The sequence below is a fragment of the Taeniopygia guttata genome, chromosome 2 (genome assembly GCF_048771995.1).
Source record: "Taeniopygia guttata chromosome 2, bTaeGut7.mat, whole genome shotgun sequence".
In the NCBI taxonomy this organism is placed as follows: domain Eukaryota; kingdom Metazoa; phylum Chordata; class Aves; order Passeriformes; family Estrildidae; genus Taeniopygia; species Taeniopygia guttata.
In genome coordinates, this window is record NC_133026.1 from 119,982,276 (window position 1) to 119,998,145 (window position 15,870).

Consider the following 15,870-nt stretch of genomic DNA (forward strand, 5'->3'; position numbering starts at 1 on the left):
AAAGTGGCAGAAGGGTGATAACTGAGAAGGAGTGTTATTATAAATTAAAATGGGAGCTTTTACGAGCTGATAAATAGAGCATAATGAATAACAGTTTTAGGCATCAGCTAATTTATGAATGCTGTTAGTCTTTGCCCCAGCCAATTCTTGGGACTTCCTTTTCTTCCTAATGGATTTGATCCACTGTGTATCATTTTACAAAACCACTATCTTGTCAAGTGGATCTCTTTTTTATATAATCTTATTTGTATTATTCTTCACAGGCCCAGTCAAAATATTGACTGCAATTTTTTTGCTTGTACAGAAGAAAACAGACTTGCTCTTTCTGTGGTCTTTATTTTTTTGTGTTAGTGAGAGACATAGGCAATAAAAACTGGCATGTCATTAATTTAAAGATGGCATAACACTAATACTTCTGGTAGAGCCTTTTAAAAGGAGTAGAAAATCAATACAAAGCTGTAATTTCTCAACCAACTGGACTTCATAGCATCCAGGGTAAAATATGAACATTTGAGTTTGCTGTTGCAGGAATGTGATGATTTCCAAGTCTCCAGGGGTACAGAGATGACATTTTTGCTGCAGCTGCAGCTCTCTGCCCAAATTAGGTGATACTGGCTTTTTGTGTGCAAAATTGCTTTTGTGGCTCGAATTGTCTTCATTTGAAAATAAACATTTCAAGTGCAGGGTGAAAACGCTGCGTGTATGCTCATCACTACAAAGTCCCATAAACGGCTCTGGTGGATTGTTACAAAGCTAGTGGGTATATGGGGACTGCTGATAGTTACTGTGGTGGCTAATTGGGTTCAAAAGGTTTATGAGTAAGCAATCATCTGTGGCCACAGAGATGGAGTGATGTGAGAGCGCAGCTAGCAAACATTTTAGCAATGCGTTAGCAATCAACCAAGAGTTCATTCTCAGATTCTTTTATACGACCAGTGTGGACACCCTACCATTCATTTTAGGCTACTTGAGAAACTTTTATTCAAAATATAGACTCCTTTTAGACTCCTTCTTTTTAGTGCTTGAATGAGCATTTTCAAATTTCTGACAAGTGGCAATGAACACTGGTGAAGTGTTGTGTGAGGAAAAACATGCTTGGGATAGAAGTGAAAAATCCCAGCAAAGGAAACAGGTGATCACTAGATAATGAGGTTATGTGAAAATAGAGAACCAGCAACTTTTGGAAACCAGGATCAGTAAAGCCAAAACACAGTGAAGAATTTAACCATTTCATACAGGATAGGTGTGGTGATACTGTCTCAAGACAAAGACATTTGTAAACTTTCAGATCTTTTACTGGGAAAATGCAATTAGGATTAAATGTTCTCTTTTATTTTCTTGAATATGCAGGGAAATTTAAAATAATCATGGCATGCAAAACTGCCATAGAAAAAGAGTACTAGTCGCCATGTAGTTTTTATGTAATCTATCTTGTTAGGAGCTTGTTAGGAAATTTGAAACAGAAAATTTTTCAATTGAAAAATACAGATTTGTCAATAAAAAAAAAACATAACCACAAACTGACTTTTTAGTCTTGAAAAATTCTGAAAAAAATAGTCTTTAAAAATTCAAATTTTTTTAACTTTATGTCAAATAATAATTAGAAATTAAAACATTTCAAACGATACTGCTGTATTTATCAGCATTCAATTATGAAGTCACTATACATTAGTCAAAGGTATTTATTTCTTTCACCTTGCTGTTGCTGAAAGTGATAGATTTTTACAATTGACTAAATCAACAAACACCCTCTAAAAACAGAGAATGCAAGCAGTACAAACCACTGTGTGTTCACGATGCACTCAGCATTTTCAGCATGAAAGATGTAATAAATTCCCTTAAAATCATAGTAAAATGCTTCCGATTTCCAAGTGAAACAGAGACAGATCTCATATGATCATACCCAGGTTGTCACAATGCCTATAAAATTGACTGAATTAGTTATTTTACTGTCATAGTCAGGCAACTCAAACTTTTACTTTTATTCTTCATATTTCTCTCTTATTAACCAAATTTCTGTATGTACGTCCTTTTTTTCCTTCTGAAAAGACGAAAAAAATGCTAGATGTTTATAATTAGTTCTATATAAGCAAATTGAAGGTCAAGCAAAATTAACCATTTTGGTTTTTATATACCTTGAATTGCTGTTGTAACCTGGAATGAAATTGTAGCCTTTTATATTCACATGCAGGTTAAAATGCTTAAGAAATTCTAGGCTCTTTTGTAGCACTTTGACTTTACATTGTAACCAAAATATCCCTTCTCACTGGATTTTGATATAAAACTTCTCTTTCATGTCAGGCTTCAAATATCTTCAAATCCCTTCTCTAATGGTTTTGCTGTAAGTGCAGGGAAAGATTACAGAGTGGTAAATTCTACCTCATGTGCCCTTTTCATGACGTAAACAACATTTACAGGGACATTTTTGAGACTATGCACAAAGTGAACTTAGCCATTAAAAACTCATTATCTACATAATTAGCAGTGCTTTGCATTTGGTGGAACAATATTTTCTATTTGTATTTTATTGCTAACTGAGATCTATGTGACATCATTCATTGCAACAGATGATCCAGAGGAATAATTGACCACAGTTCCAAAAAATATTATCTTTCCTCCTTTCTTATTTGATTTTCTTTATGATCCTTCAGTCATCAACCACAACCTGAGATAATACAATGAAACATTGGGCAAGACTTTTGGAACTATTAAGAACAGTGGGAAAACTTGATGAAATCTGGGCAATAGCAGGATGAATGTCAACACTCACTTTAAATTTAAATGTTTCATTAAATTTTTATTCTTATTTTTGGTTTTGCAATATGACACATTACTAAATGGTCTGTAGAATTAACTGTAATATGATCACATGATAAATGTCATCCTTAAGAAAATATTTTTTAATTATATGAGTTCTTAGAGGCTGAGAAGAAGGTTATATCATCTCATCAGAAAAAAAAAAAACTTTTTCACTCAATATCTTGTCCTTTTTTTTAACATGGTGCTGGTTGATCTGGCAAAAGATACCATCTCTCACTGCAAACCCAGTGCCATGTGTCTTTAGGCTGTCACAGCTACAGTGGCACCATTGCTCTCTTGTGTAATGTATTAATGACTTCATGTCTGTAATACCCCGGAATAAACTGCTGCAAGGCAAAAAATGATTTAGCGGCATGGAATTGGGTGATGATTCTCCTTTTTTTGCCAGGAATCTAGAGCATTTACTGGGCAGAAGACTGACTGGGCTTAACAGCTGGAGGTGCCACTCCTTCCTGAAGTTTGCCTTCTCAGCAGTCAGAACTTCTTCCTTCCAAAGCACATTGTGTGACACTTTGATTTTTTTTCTGGCTGAAAGAAAACACAAGAAAGTTACTGTTGCTAGAACCAAAGGGGATGTTGGACTGGGAAATCTTGGTTTTGGATAAAATTGTGCCAACCCAGGAGATCTTTGGAGGAAGCAGAGGTTAATTTTGTAGTTGAAGCCTGAATCTCCTTTTAAGAGCTGGAGCACTCATGCAGCCCACTGCCCTTCTGCCCAACCTCCCCCAGTCTTTCCAGCCTTGCTTCTTGCTTTGCAGGGCAGTGCTTTGTTAGCCCATTTGATGGGGTAAGGGCACTGAATGCTCTCTAGATATAAGGTCTCTTTGCAGACATTACAGGTGTTTGTCCCCCTAAAATTCATTCAGCCAAGGTTCTCATGCATTTCTGTGACAGCAGGCTGATGCATTGGTATCAAAATGATTTCTTAGCAAATGAGGAGTATTTGGGGTTTGAGCAGGAATATTAACAAATGCATGAATTATATCCACAAACTGCTTGTCATGGTATAGAATAAACTTCCCAAGATAATTACACAATTTTTTTTCAGAGAGCAATTCTAGAACAAATCCCTGCCTTTGAGATATAGCAGGTTTTGCTGTATTTTCATTTATATAATCTGTGGAGATTTCATAGAGTTTTCATAGCAATCATGGACTGAAATTCTCAGGTCCTGCCACAGGTTTCTGAGACAAACTAAAGGAAGTTACTTGTGATTTTCTTCACTGGGCCTGAGACTCTCGGGTGATTTTTAATCACCCATATGACTTGAAACACGTCATAGTTGCTTATTGACACTGGCTAATGGCACCCACAGAGGAGTTCAGGAGCTGTGGTATAAAGACATAGCCAAAAATTAGTTACTATGAGAAAACACAGTGTGAGAATTGTTTTTGGGGTTTTTTTACATTGGAAGAAGCAAAACCAAAAAAATTGCTCAAACCAAATGCAGTAGAGATGTCACAGGTCCATAATTACCTTTTAGTAAGGATTGATTACTGTTCTCTTGTTGAATAAGCTAATATAAGAGGACTTATTATCAGTTCAAAATCCACATTACTTTGAAATCATCATTCCCATACCTCATTTTGCTGCTATTGCTAATAAGAACATTTGAAGTAAATTACATTAAAAATGTAATAATATTTAAATTAAAAGTGATAAACAGCATTAGAAAAGTGAAGAATGGCAAAATCAATTATTTGTTAGATCAAAGTGCAGAAGTGCTTATTCTTAATGGAATACCAAGTTCTTGTTTCACAGATTTGGGCTCTTTTTGATTACTTTTGATCCCCCACATCTGCTGAGACTTTGACAGGGATTCACGTACAACAAGGCAATGAATATGATAAAGCTCAAACCATTCACGAAGTGCTGGTTGGAGGCTGACTTCAAGCTGAATGTTTTTATTTTAAGCTTCATTCCTGACATAGGTAGTCATTGTCCCAAATCTCCTACTTTCTCCCACTTGCCTTATTTATCTAGAACATATTCTGTCAGGCACTTCCTTCCCACACATTTTCTGCCTAAAGACAAAACCTCCCTGTTTCTGAAGGCATGCTAGCCCTCATCTGCGAATGGACAGATTTTAATGTGAAATTCGAAATCTACTACATTTATAGACTCTGCAGTACATCTTGACTTCATTCCACAGTTATATCTGTCAAGTCCCATCCCAGAAATCCTTCAGAGACTAATTTCTATTCTATTTATCAAGCCCTTTAGCCCATCACTGACAAAGAAGAAGAAACAGTTTGTTTTTTACTATAAAGGAAACTTATGATCCATGTATCTTGGGCAATATTCCACTGGCTATGTTATTAGACAATTTAGATCAAACTGTGTTCCTATGCTGTAATTGAGGCTTTGACCGATGTAGCACTATTATGTCCTTCAAAGTTCACATTATATTACTCAGAAGGATATAGAGCACTATATTCTGTGGGGAGGGGTTATGATACAAAAAGGTTTTGCAAGCTAATGTAGTTCTGCTTAAACTGCCCTCTGTAACTTCTGGTAAATTTGTAGGAAAAAAGGAAGAAAAAAACTTTGTGCTGCTTCTAATTTTCTCTTTGTCTCTCAAAAAACAAAAGAAAAAAAAGAAATAAAAAATATTTTTGAAATTAAAGGAGAACTTGTAATTAACTTTTTTTAATTTTGGTGCTGAAAAATAGAAGTACCTGTAACTTACCTAATAACACAAAACTTGGTTCTAGATCAGGTTTTTGGGTAGCTCATATCTTTTCAGATTTGATAATTTCAAAAGCTCAGCTTTACATTTGATTTTTGATCATTCTAGTATAATATTTCAACTTGAACCACTCCTGTTCAGTGTTAAAAATACTTTTGAAGCTCATTGTTTAGAATTTCTTACTTAGAAGAAACTAAATAAACTTATACATAGCAAACATCTAGAAAAGCCAATAGTTAAAAGGTTAAATATGGCATTAGGTAAATATTGTCAGGGAAATCATAACAAAAATAATTGTTCCTGATCTTGATTTTTAAATTATTTCTTTCTCTGATCTTTCTACTAGTAAAATGCTGGTATAGGATAAATATACTTTCTTTAACTTTATATGTAATATAAATAAAAATCATGAAGAAAATATTAAACAAACTATGTAACAGGATAATTTATGAGACCTGTAGTTAGGTCACACTTCTGTGTCTATTATAATTACCCACAGACCTTGGGAGTCCTGGAGAGCAGCCAGTCTATCAGGATGCACTCTTGTACACACATAGACTAATAAACATATTCTTGGCACTAATTGCCCGTCCTTCCCCAGCAATTAAGCCACAGTTTTCTAGAGTTTATCCATATGTTCACCAGCATAGCATTTGCTCTTGCTGTGCTCCTCTATCCTCTGTCCTAATGCTTCATGGAGGGCCTATCAAAATACCACAATAGGACCAAGCTGTGCTTTTTGGGCATCTCAGCTGACTCCCTTTGGCTGTGGAGTGGAAACCTTCCGACAGGAATCCCATACGTTGTTTATTATCTGGAGAGCGTCCAGGCAACGCTGCTAATGCCTGCTGTTATTATTACCATAAATATTCCATGAAGCTGGGTCACATCCTTAAAAAAGAGGATATACTGGAACGGAAATTTTGTCTGCTGCATGTAAGGAAGGAGAAAGAGGCTGATGCCCCTAAGCTTGCTTTTAGCAGGACCCTAGAAGTGGTCAGTGTTCCCTACATATTGAAGAATTCCGGCATCTGCATCCTTCTGTGGGACTAAAATGCCCTGTGCTGCCCTTGATTAGGAATGATGAACAGCAGATTGGAGGTGAGATTTGTTGGATTCATTTCTGTCCTACCAAAACAAGCATCCAGGAGAGAGCGTTGCTCACATAGAATCAATCTGAGGTCAGGTTGTGGTCGCCAATTCATTACTTCAGTAGTACGTACCCTGTCATAAGACTGTTGTCTCACCAGCCTGCAACCAGATTACATGGAAGGAGAGCTAAATTTACCCAAAATTGATTAAATTCTTGAGTCTGGTTAAATTTAGGTCTTCCTTCTTAGCTCTAGACTTTCTCAGTAAGATTAAGAAGTGCAGGGGATTATTGTTTTCCAGAGACATAGTATTTGTTCAGCAAACACATTCCTTGCACCTCTTTGAGAACAGCACATTATAGCAGTAACAAAAAACCTCTTTGTTATTCTTTTTCTTTTGGCTGGGCAATAGCTTTGACATAAGGCAGAGCTTTGGGCCTTACCCAATCCTTTCCCAGTTTTCATCAAGGATGAAAAAGCATGTACTCTCTCTCTTAATACATCTTTGGAAAGTGGGATGTAATTTCTGGGGAACAAAAATTTTAAGCTAATAAGTGAAGCAATCACCTTAATAATTTAAAGAAATATATTTAAAACAATTTCTCATTTTGATCCCTGCTGATCTCTGCTGTTTAATCAATTAAATATGTTTCAAATTCCCTTTGTTTTGCTTTGCCTATTAAATTATGTTTATTTCTTATTGTACTAGAAAGCTAATGATTCATAAATTTAAAATAATAGTGCTTTAGAGATTGCACTTGTTTTTAATTTTCATTTATTTTGAATTACAAAGGGGAATACATAGCTTCTGCCTTTCCCCTGTAACATGTAACAACCCTTTCCCCTCACGGTATGCCACCAAAAGAAAATACTGCAGAACTTCTTATTGTAGCCATATCAAATACAGATTGTGAGTCTAAGCAGGCAGGTTGTAACCCATGAAAAGATTTGACATGAAAGAATTTACATATATTAAATCCATGATTCACATTGCTCCCAGCAGAAAGTCCCATTCAGTACACCAGTCAGGAAAGACTAATACCTCACACTGTCAGAGCCTCAGGAAACTGCTATATTTAGATACCTAAATTATAGAATGCATCTATTAGTATGAACTTTATTATCATTATGATTAATGCTAAAAGTTAAAACTGCTGAAGGATTTAACTTACTCATCAGGAACAATTTTCCCAGCTCCAGCAATGGGATATATGAACAAACTTGGCTATATAACATCCTGTGTCGTGACATGATATTTATAATATAATTATAATGCTAGAGCCTACACAGCAGTGAAATAAGTTATTCCCCTTCCATGCTTACCAAAGGCACTTCTTATGCCTCACTCATCAGTATGTAGAACAGGAATTAGATTGTTCTTTGTGCTGAAAACTGCTTTCCTGACTGCAAAGGCTTTGAGCAGATGTGATTTTATTGCTACATGCCCATAGAACCTCTCACCAGAGGATCCAATCCTATCAGAGGCCCTGAGGTGTTACCACAAAACAAAATGGCTAATCAGTCATGCCATTTATCAGGGCCTATATATCTATTTCTTATTTCAGCTCTGTGTGTTCCCGGTACATTTTCCAAAATCAAAAAGGAAATTTTGCAGTGTCATGTAGGATTTATAAGAAAATGAGTTTTATCCTTGTGGTATGTGATTCTGGGCCATTTGTGATTTGACCTATTGTTATCAAGACGTTTGAAAAAAACTTGAAAGTTTGCAGGGTCTGCTAGTTACCCTGCCAGAGATTTGTCCACATCATTGTTGAGTTGCCAGGAGCCTAACAAAAAAATGTCTTTTCATTTAAGCAACATTTATCAGCTGGGGTTTGGTGACTGCCCCAGGCTCTAACAGCAATGAGAAATTCACATTTAATCGTGAGCATTATGCAGTATGAAAACAGATTGTATTTTTAAAGTTAACTGTATGCTGCTTTGAGGAGTGGGGAGTGTCCTGCAAAAGCCTGCCCTGATATGTTCCTGCAGCCCTGATATTTGTGTCCCACTGACAGAAAAACTTCTAGATGAGACGTTTAGAGCCTTTATTCCTTAAATCCAGGCCCATCTAAGAAAATGAGTGTCTTTAACCCAGAAACATCATCTATAGACCTTCAGAATATCTATAAGGAAAAAATCACTCAGGCCAAGTTGCAGGCTGCACTGGAAGAGGGAAACATTTCCTGGGGATCACCTGTCCACCAGAATTAGGATTGTTTTAGCACTGAATATTTGCAAGAAAGTATAGCCCGATTGCTCTTTTCTGTCTGGAATACAGGAAGACCAGTGGAGGTCCTAAGCAGAATGAAGTTGTCAGTGCTCTTAGCACAGAGCTCTGATTGGAAATAAATATGTTCTTTCATTCTAGTCTTCAAAGTAATGGTTTTGATCATCAGAAAGGACACGTGATGGTTCTAGATTAGCACCTTGGAAAATATTCAAAGTTTGAAATCTGAAAAGCTTTCTGTTAATATTAAATGCACCGGTGTATAAAGGCATAAGAAGTCTCCAGGGAAAGGCTGTAGAAGGCAGGAAGGATGTTGGTGGATGCCAAGGGGTAGCAGGTGCAGTCTGAGACACAGCCTGTGTCTTGATGAGTCCTGATGGGCAGGGTCTTCTACAGGCAGATACAATAGGTCTGCCCATGCATGGTGGACATGCCTAATCTCATCCTAAACTTAACCCAAAAATTATGAAGGGTCAATACACCAGAGAAAGCTACCGAGAGGTATACCATATGAATACCTGTCTGCCAGCCTCTGGAAAGTTGTGTTCAATTCATATCCAGAGGACTCCCAGCGCCACTATTCTCCATTCCCCTCAATTTTAATTTCTTTATATAGGAACATTACCTAGTTTTAACCAAAGTTTTTGTGCTCTTCTGAGACCATGGATGTTCAAGGGGTTTTGTGAGAAAGTGACACTTATTTCCTGGCCTAGTCTGGATTAACAGTATGTAGCCTTGGTATTCCAGTAACATGATTGAAGTCACTGAGGATTGTCCACTGGGACCATTGCATGTTAAACAGTTTCCAGGAGGTGGCATTCCCGAATAAATACCATGCGAAGATGTGGATTCCTTCCACCTTAGTGTCAGCCATTAATAATAGTTTAGAGGTTCTTCTCAGGGCACCTCAAGCACAGCAGGGTGAGCCTGGCAGCTCATCACATGCCACGCCAGCCAGGAGCAGGGAGGCACAGGGCAGCCCCAGGCACTGGGCACCTCCCCGGGCATTAGGACAAGGCCGTGCTGGGCTGTGGGGCCACAGGAGGGCTGGCTCAGCTGGCTCATGGCCTGGGCAGTCTTGTTCAGCCTCTGTGACAGGGAAGAAAGTATGAAACCAATGGAACTGAAGTAAGCAGAGAAGTTTTACAGTGAAACTTACGTTGCAAGTGTCGGAATCTGTGGGTATTGATGATTCTGAGATTGTAGAAAGTCTCTGTCTTTCTGCCCCGTTGCCAAAGAAGAAGCCATAATTCGTCTGTGCTATTTTCAAGGTTGTTTATTCTTGCTTATCTCTAACATGTTCTGCTGCCCTGCCGCAGGTCTGTCCTGCTGGGCAGCGTGCGGGGCTCTGCCCCCAGTGGGATGTTACAAACATTATATACCAGAAACTACATGTGCTATATTTACAATAATGTGCCAATATCTATCATCTACGTTGAACAGCGTGTCCCCAGCCTAAACCAATAGAAAAATGCCAACACTACAGTGAAACATGAGGGCATGAAGAAGGAGAAAAAGGACAAGACACACCCAATTTCCTCCATCTTGTCCCCTCTGAATCCCTAATCTAGAAACCTAGAATTTTACTTTTGCACCCGTGCCACACTTAATTATTACTCATATCAAACACTCAGAGCTTGTAATTCATCCTGTAAGATTGAAAACTCTTTTTCATGGACAGAGATCAGAGACAGTGTCTCTCGGGGCTCTGTTCAGGGGGGTTCCTGACCCCCTGCCAGGGTCCCAGGCCCTCCAGGGCAGACAGAGGGAAGCCCTGGATTCCCACAGCAAGGAGACAAAAGCAAAACACTTCTTCAGCAGTCCCAGAAATTAAGAAATCTGTATCAAGTTGTACTTTGCACATATTCATGAATACTGAGCAGACACACCACTGGTTGTGTGGAAGAGAAAATAAACTATCTGCATTCCCTTCTAGATCTGCCCAAAGCCTACCTCAGTATTGCTGCAGCAGTAGGAGACAGTTCAGATTTTTCAGTGCAAGAACCAATCAATGAAATTGTAAGCAGAAAAACATGACACGTTGATGCACACATGAAAAATGAATGAAGGAAGCCTCAGCTGCCTTGGGTGCCATGATGGCATCTACTCCTAGGGACAAGGGATGTAAGATGTTTTAACAGGAGCTCCAGAAGCAGATTTCACTCTTTGCTAGCACAGACAATAATTAAAGATGCAGGACAGTTGCACTTTCAGACCATGTTTGTCTTGGCTGATATGGAGGCAAAGAGCTGGCAAGGAAAAACTCCTTATTTCTTTTAAACAGCTTCACCTTAACTTATGGACTTGTGCAGAACTAAGGAATGACAATAATTTTGAGAGAATTCACAGCAGAAATTTTCCCACATTGAAATCCATTTTTTGGTCAAGGACTGAGTTTGTAAAATATTTGACAATAAATAATCTGAAAATTTTCATTCAGTTTTATTTTTACCAACTTGTTATGACTCAAATCATACCTGTCCTTTTTTACTCATCACGACTGTGTCTTAAATAACCCATAACATTGGTATCACCAAAATGCTTTGCAAAGGAAATCATTGACACCTTAATTTTACACACAAGGTACAGGAAAAGAAAAAAATTAGGCTTCCTGAGAATTTAAAGTTTTGAAACAAAACCCTGGACTGTTTCATTTCAAAATCAGATCAAGTACTTTGATTCAGATTCTGGGTGGTATGAAGTGCCAGCATCTCAGCTTGTCCCACAATATTCAACTCGACACTCTCATAATACCTTTATTCAGGAGAAGACCAGAAAAGCATAATCTTCCCATTTTTTATGTCCTTGTAGCAGCAAACTATCACCATGTCAGGGAATGGTTTGCAGTGAAAAACATCACATGCTAAAAAGAAAGTCCTGAACCTCGGTCTTTTTCTCTCCAACAAATGGCAGAGCTGCCAAGCTCCCAGCCTGGGTTTATTTTATCAACATTTCCAATTTCCCTTTCAGTCAAAATAAGACTGTGGGACCATCTGAGCAGATAATTATGTAACTGTGAAAGTTCAGAGCATGCTGAACAAAACAAAATATGTTTTCCCTCATTTATGCAGACTAAACATATTGTCAAGGTTCTGAAGCAGTCAGTCCAAAATTTTCACAAAACACTGCAGTTTCCCAAGCAGCCTGTTAGCAAAAGAATTGCACCAAAATGTTATCCTTCCTATAAATGCTCATCTGAGGGAACACTTAGCTGAATACTTCCAGTGCTTAATTAATTGCAGACATGTGAAAAATAATTTAGCATACTCCAGTTGAATACTTGCCAGCTGAAGCATTCTGAAATCACTGGTGAGCTTCTCATAATTATAACAATTTAAAAATAATTATGGATCTGAGATACCAGCTTTGGATCCTTTTGCTTTCATTCTTTTCTCACGGAGAACTGCATTCAGTTGCCTCAATGTAGGCAGCCAGTATTATTTGAGATGCCCTGGTGGGGTATCCAGGGCATCTGCATGAGTCTTGCAGATGTGACATTAGAGCAATAGAAGACCCAAACCCTTCTGTAGCGGCAGCTGGATGCCAGTCAGGGTCCAGAAGGGGATCCTAAATAACACTGGCTGTGTTTAAGTCAGTGATCATGCTCTGACTGTCACATTTCCAAGCTGCTTGTTACAGTTGTGAAGGTTATAAGTCAGTGAAAGCTGACACTTGCATTTATTTGACTGGCATGAAAAGCTTCATCTTTACATTGAATATCTGGAGATGTTTGATAATTCCTGCTGCTCAAAGCAACTGTTTCAGGATTGATAGGCTAAAAAGCTGACCTTTCTGGAAAGTTTTCTGTAACTATTCAATGTAGTATATTCATCATACACTTATATCTAAATCCTTAGTTTTAAATGAGAGAACAGTCTTACAGATGTATTTCTGAATCAAGAATTAATGTAAATGGGTTTCAGATCCAATCCTATTGAGATCTTTTTCTGAACTGCATTTTAGATGTTTGTGTGCTGTATGTTTCATGGCCAAGACAAAACCCCCTCTTCTGAATTCCAGGACTGACAAGATCTCTTAACTGCAAGGGCAAGATGAAAGTGCTTGTACCTCTGAAAATCTGTGTGTTTTATGGGGGACTGAGAATAAGCTTTTCCACTTTCAGATTCTAATATGTTATACTGTATGGATACTCCTGACTTCAAACCATCAGCTTTTCAGATGACTCTTGGCTTTTAAAGATTCCAGTGAAAACTGTTTCAATGTAAAAGAACAAGAATATCCATTATAGGTTTAAAAACTCACTGACCTCCATCTTCTCTCAGCCCTCTGGCATTCTGCTGAAATAAGTGTGGTGGGGCTGGAGATATTCACATTGAAAAGAAAACTAGTTTTGGCTTTGCAGCTTTTGCTCACAGCTGAATTTCAGCCCAAGAACATTTTGATGTGTGGGGTGGACAGGAGAATCATGAGAGGGGTTCAGGATCCATTTCTAGTTGTTCTGATAAATGCATCTAAATTGTGCTTATACTTTAACCAAAACTGAAATGACTGTTCAGTCAATGACCTGTGGTGTACTTCTTTTCCTTGATGACTTCTGTAATATTCTGAATGTTACGCCCTGCTACGTGGCAGAATCCATCTCATGTTTACTAGTCAAGAGGCCAGTAAACTACCCTGAACTTCATTCAAGTTGGAGCATGTTACTCAACTGAGTCACTTAACAGAATTTTTGGCTTCAGCACATCTCATTTAGTGCACATACCTCACACTAAAAGTTTTCTTCCAAATTTCAGCCATCCAGACAGCCTCTGGCTCATAAGTTAAAAAGAAAAAAAAAAAGTTAATTTTAAATCAAATTTTGTTATACTGACAGAGGCTCAGAAAAGAGTAGACCTTTTTAAAACTATTTTTTCTTCTCAAGTAGCTAATATAAGGTGGCATACTGTTATCTTCAATATAACTGATAATTATTATTCTTAATGCAGCAAAATTGGCCTCATTTTAAACACTCATGGGCTTTGCCTTCAATAGAGAAGTAAGATTATAGTGATATTCCTTAAAGGGTGTTTGGGAAATTCAATTAATATGGGGGTTATCTTTTAAAGGGTAAAATGTACCATATATTCAGCTCAAGGCCTTCAGTCACAGGACTCTAATGAACTGACATTAGCACTTCTCTAAGAAATGTTCTCTTTTCTCTCTTAGAAGAGAATATAGATTTGGCACTAAGCCAAGCAAGCTAGAACTGTAAATATCAATAGAGTCACTGGTATATTTTGAATATTTATTTATTTATTTATTTATTTATTTATTTAATAACGGTAGACTTTTCAATTTCATGTTTGAAATTATTAAAGTGAAAAACTTTAATAATTCATCTTGAATGAAAGAGACACTTTCTTCAGCTTGGAAAGATGTACTTCACTGTATATTTTTTATTATTTTGAATTGAATCTTCAACATACCAAATCAACATTTCATTAGAAAATGTCAGAAATAAAGTTTGTCAAGAAATGAAACCCCATTTTTTGTATTAATTTATTTGATATTTCACAAGTCTTGTTGCCATATTTCCTGGCAAATAATAAAACTGGGGAACATATTTAGGCAAAAAGGAGTTTAGATAAATATTTTGTGATTTTTTTTTTTTTTAATGTGAACAAGTTATGTCTTCAATTTGGAATTCCACTTATCACAGATATCTTTTAAACTCAGAGATTCATCTGCTATTATCTGTTTCTATTTGCATCTACACCCAGGGCACTACCCCAACTATAAGATGAAGAAGCTTTAAAAAAAAAATGCGAACAAATATTTTTTTTCACAATGGATTAGAGATAATATGAGTGTGAATGTCAGACTCTGAAGCTTTCAAGTTAACAAGGTATTTTTGTTCCTGTTAATTAATGCATTATTCTCTTTATGCTCATTGTTCTAATGCATTATTTTCAGCAGCTAATCAGGTACAGAGAAATACCTTTACCTTTGTATTTTACAAATTATATTAAGCAGAGAAAAATATACTTAAGGTCTGTCGTTGAGGATTTGGGCAATACCTTCACCTTTGACTTGGCTGCTCCACAATAGGTTTGGGGTTTTGTTATTGTTGGCACTTGATTAGTGCAGACCTCCTAATCTCACAGTATTTTTTAAGAGAAAGAGGAGATTTAAAGCTTAAGGGTTTCACTAGTTACCAAATGTAAGTAATGCTGGACGTATAACAAAACAGCATGCAGACCTCCATCTGCCTGCCCTTTCTATGGATCTGTTTACCAAGAGAATCTTACATATTTATTATTTTAAACACTGTGAATTATACCTCAGAACTAATGCCAAGCCATGATAATTTCCTTGAAATAACAAGTGACAAAAATGCTTAGGGTGAATCACTTATTTTTATCTAGAAATATTCTCGGGAACTGAAAAACATCAGGAAAAAATTTTTCTCTCTCCAGGTCTTTCCTCTCTAGAAGAATTTCACTTTAATATCATTGCTAATACTAATTGCTTTTCACCTCTGTGCTTTTAAATTAATCATAATCTCTGTTAATAAGACAGACTGCCTGAATTTATTTGGTTGCCCAGCAGCTGGTGTTAGCAGAGATGCTGGGGGGGATTTCTGGGGACACTCACCAGGAGAGGAGTGATCCGAGATGGAGCCAGCACAGCCCCCAGAGCAGGCTGCACTGGGAGAAAACATGCCCAGGCAACATGGTGCAGCTGCTCCCAGGGTTTCCCATGGCTTTTTGGCCCTATCAGTCCTCTGCAAAAAAAAAAAAAAAAAAAAACAAAACAAAAAAAAAACCACAAAAAAAAAACCCCAAGAGTAGACGTGACCAGATGAATGCCGCTCTGAAATAAGTTAGGTTACCTGAGAAGAAGTTACTGGCAGATTAGTTTTGTTTAAATTAATCAAATAACCAGCTACTACAGTGGAAAGTATGTGCATGCTAAAATTGCAAGGGGGGCAAAAAAGAGATTTTTACATTAGAATGAATTATTTTCCAGCAAATCCATATCTTGTTCTTTTTCCACACATAACTGCTATCCATGTTTTTCCAGTACCTTAATACATAAAA

General features: G+C 37.2%; 1 protein-coding gene across 2 annotated transcripts in view; it reads left to right on the top strand.

Moving 5' to 3' along the window:
• The window catches only part of KCNB2 (potassium voltage-gated channel subfamily B member 2), a 189,535-nt gene that overhangs the window by 126,876 nt on the left and 46,789 nt on the right, over positions 1-15,870 (top strand). The gene's annotated exons all lie outside the window — the stretch shown is intronic.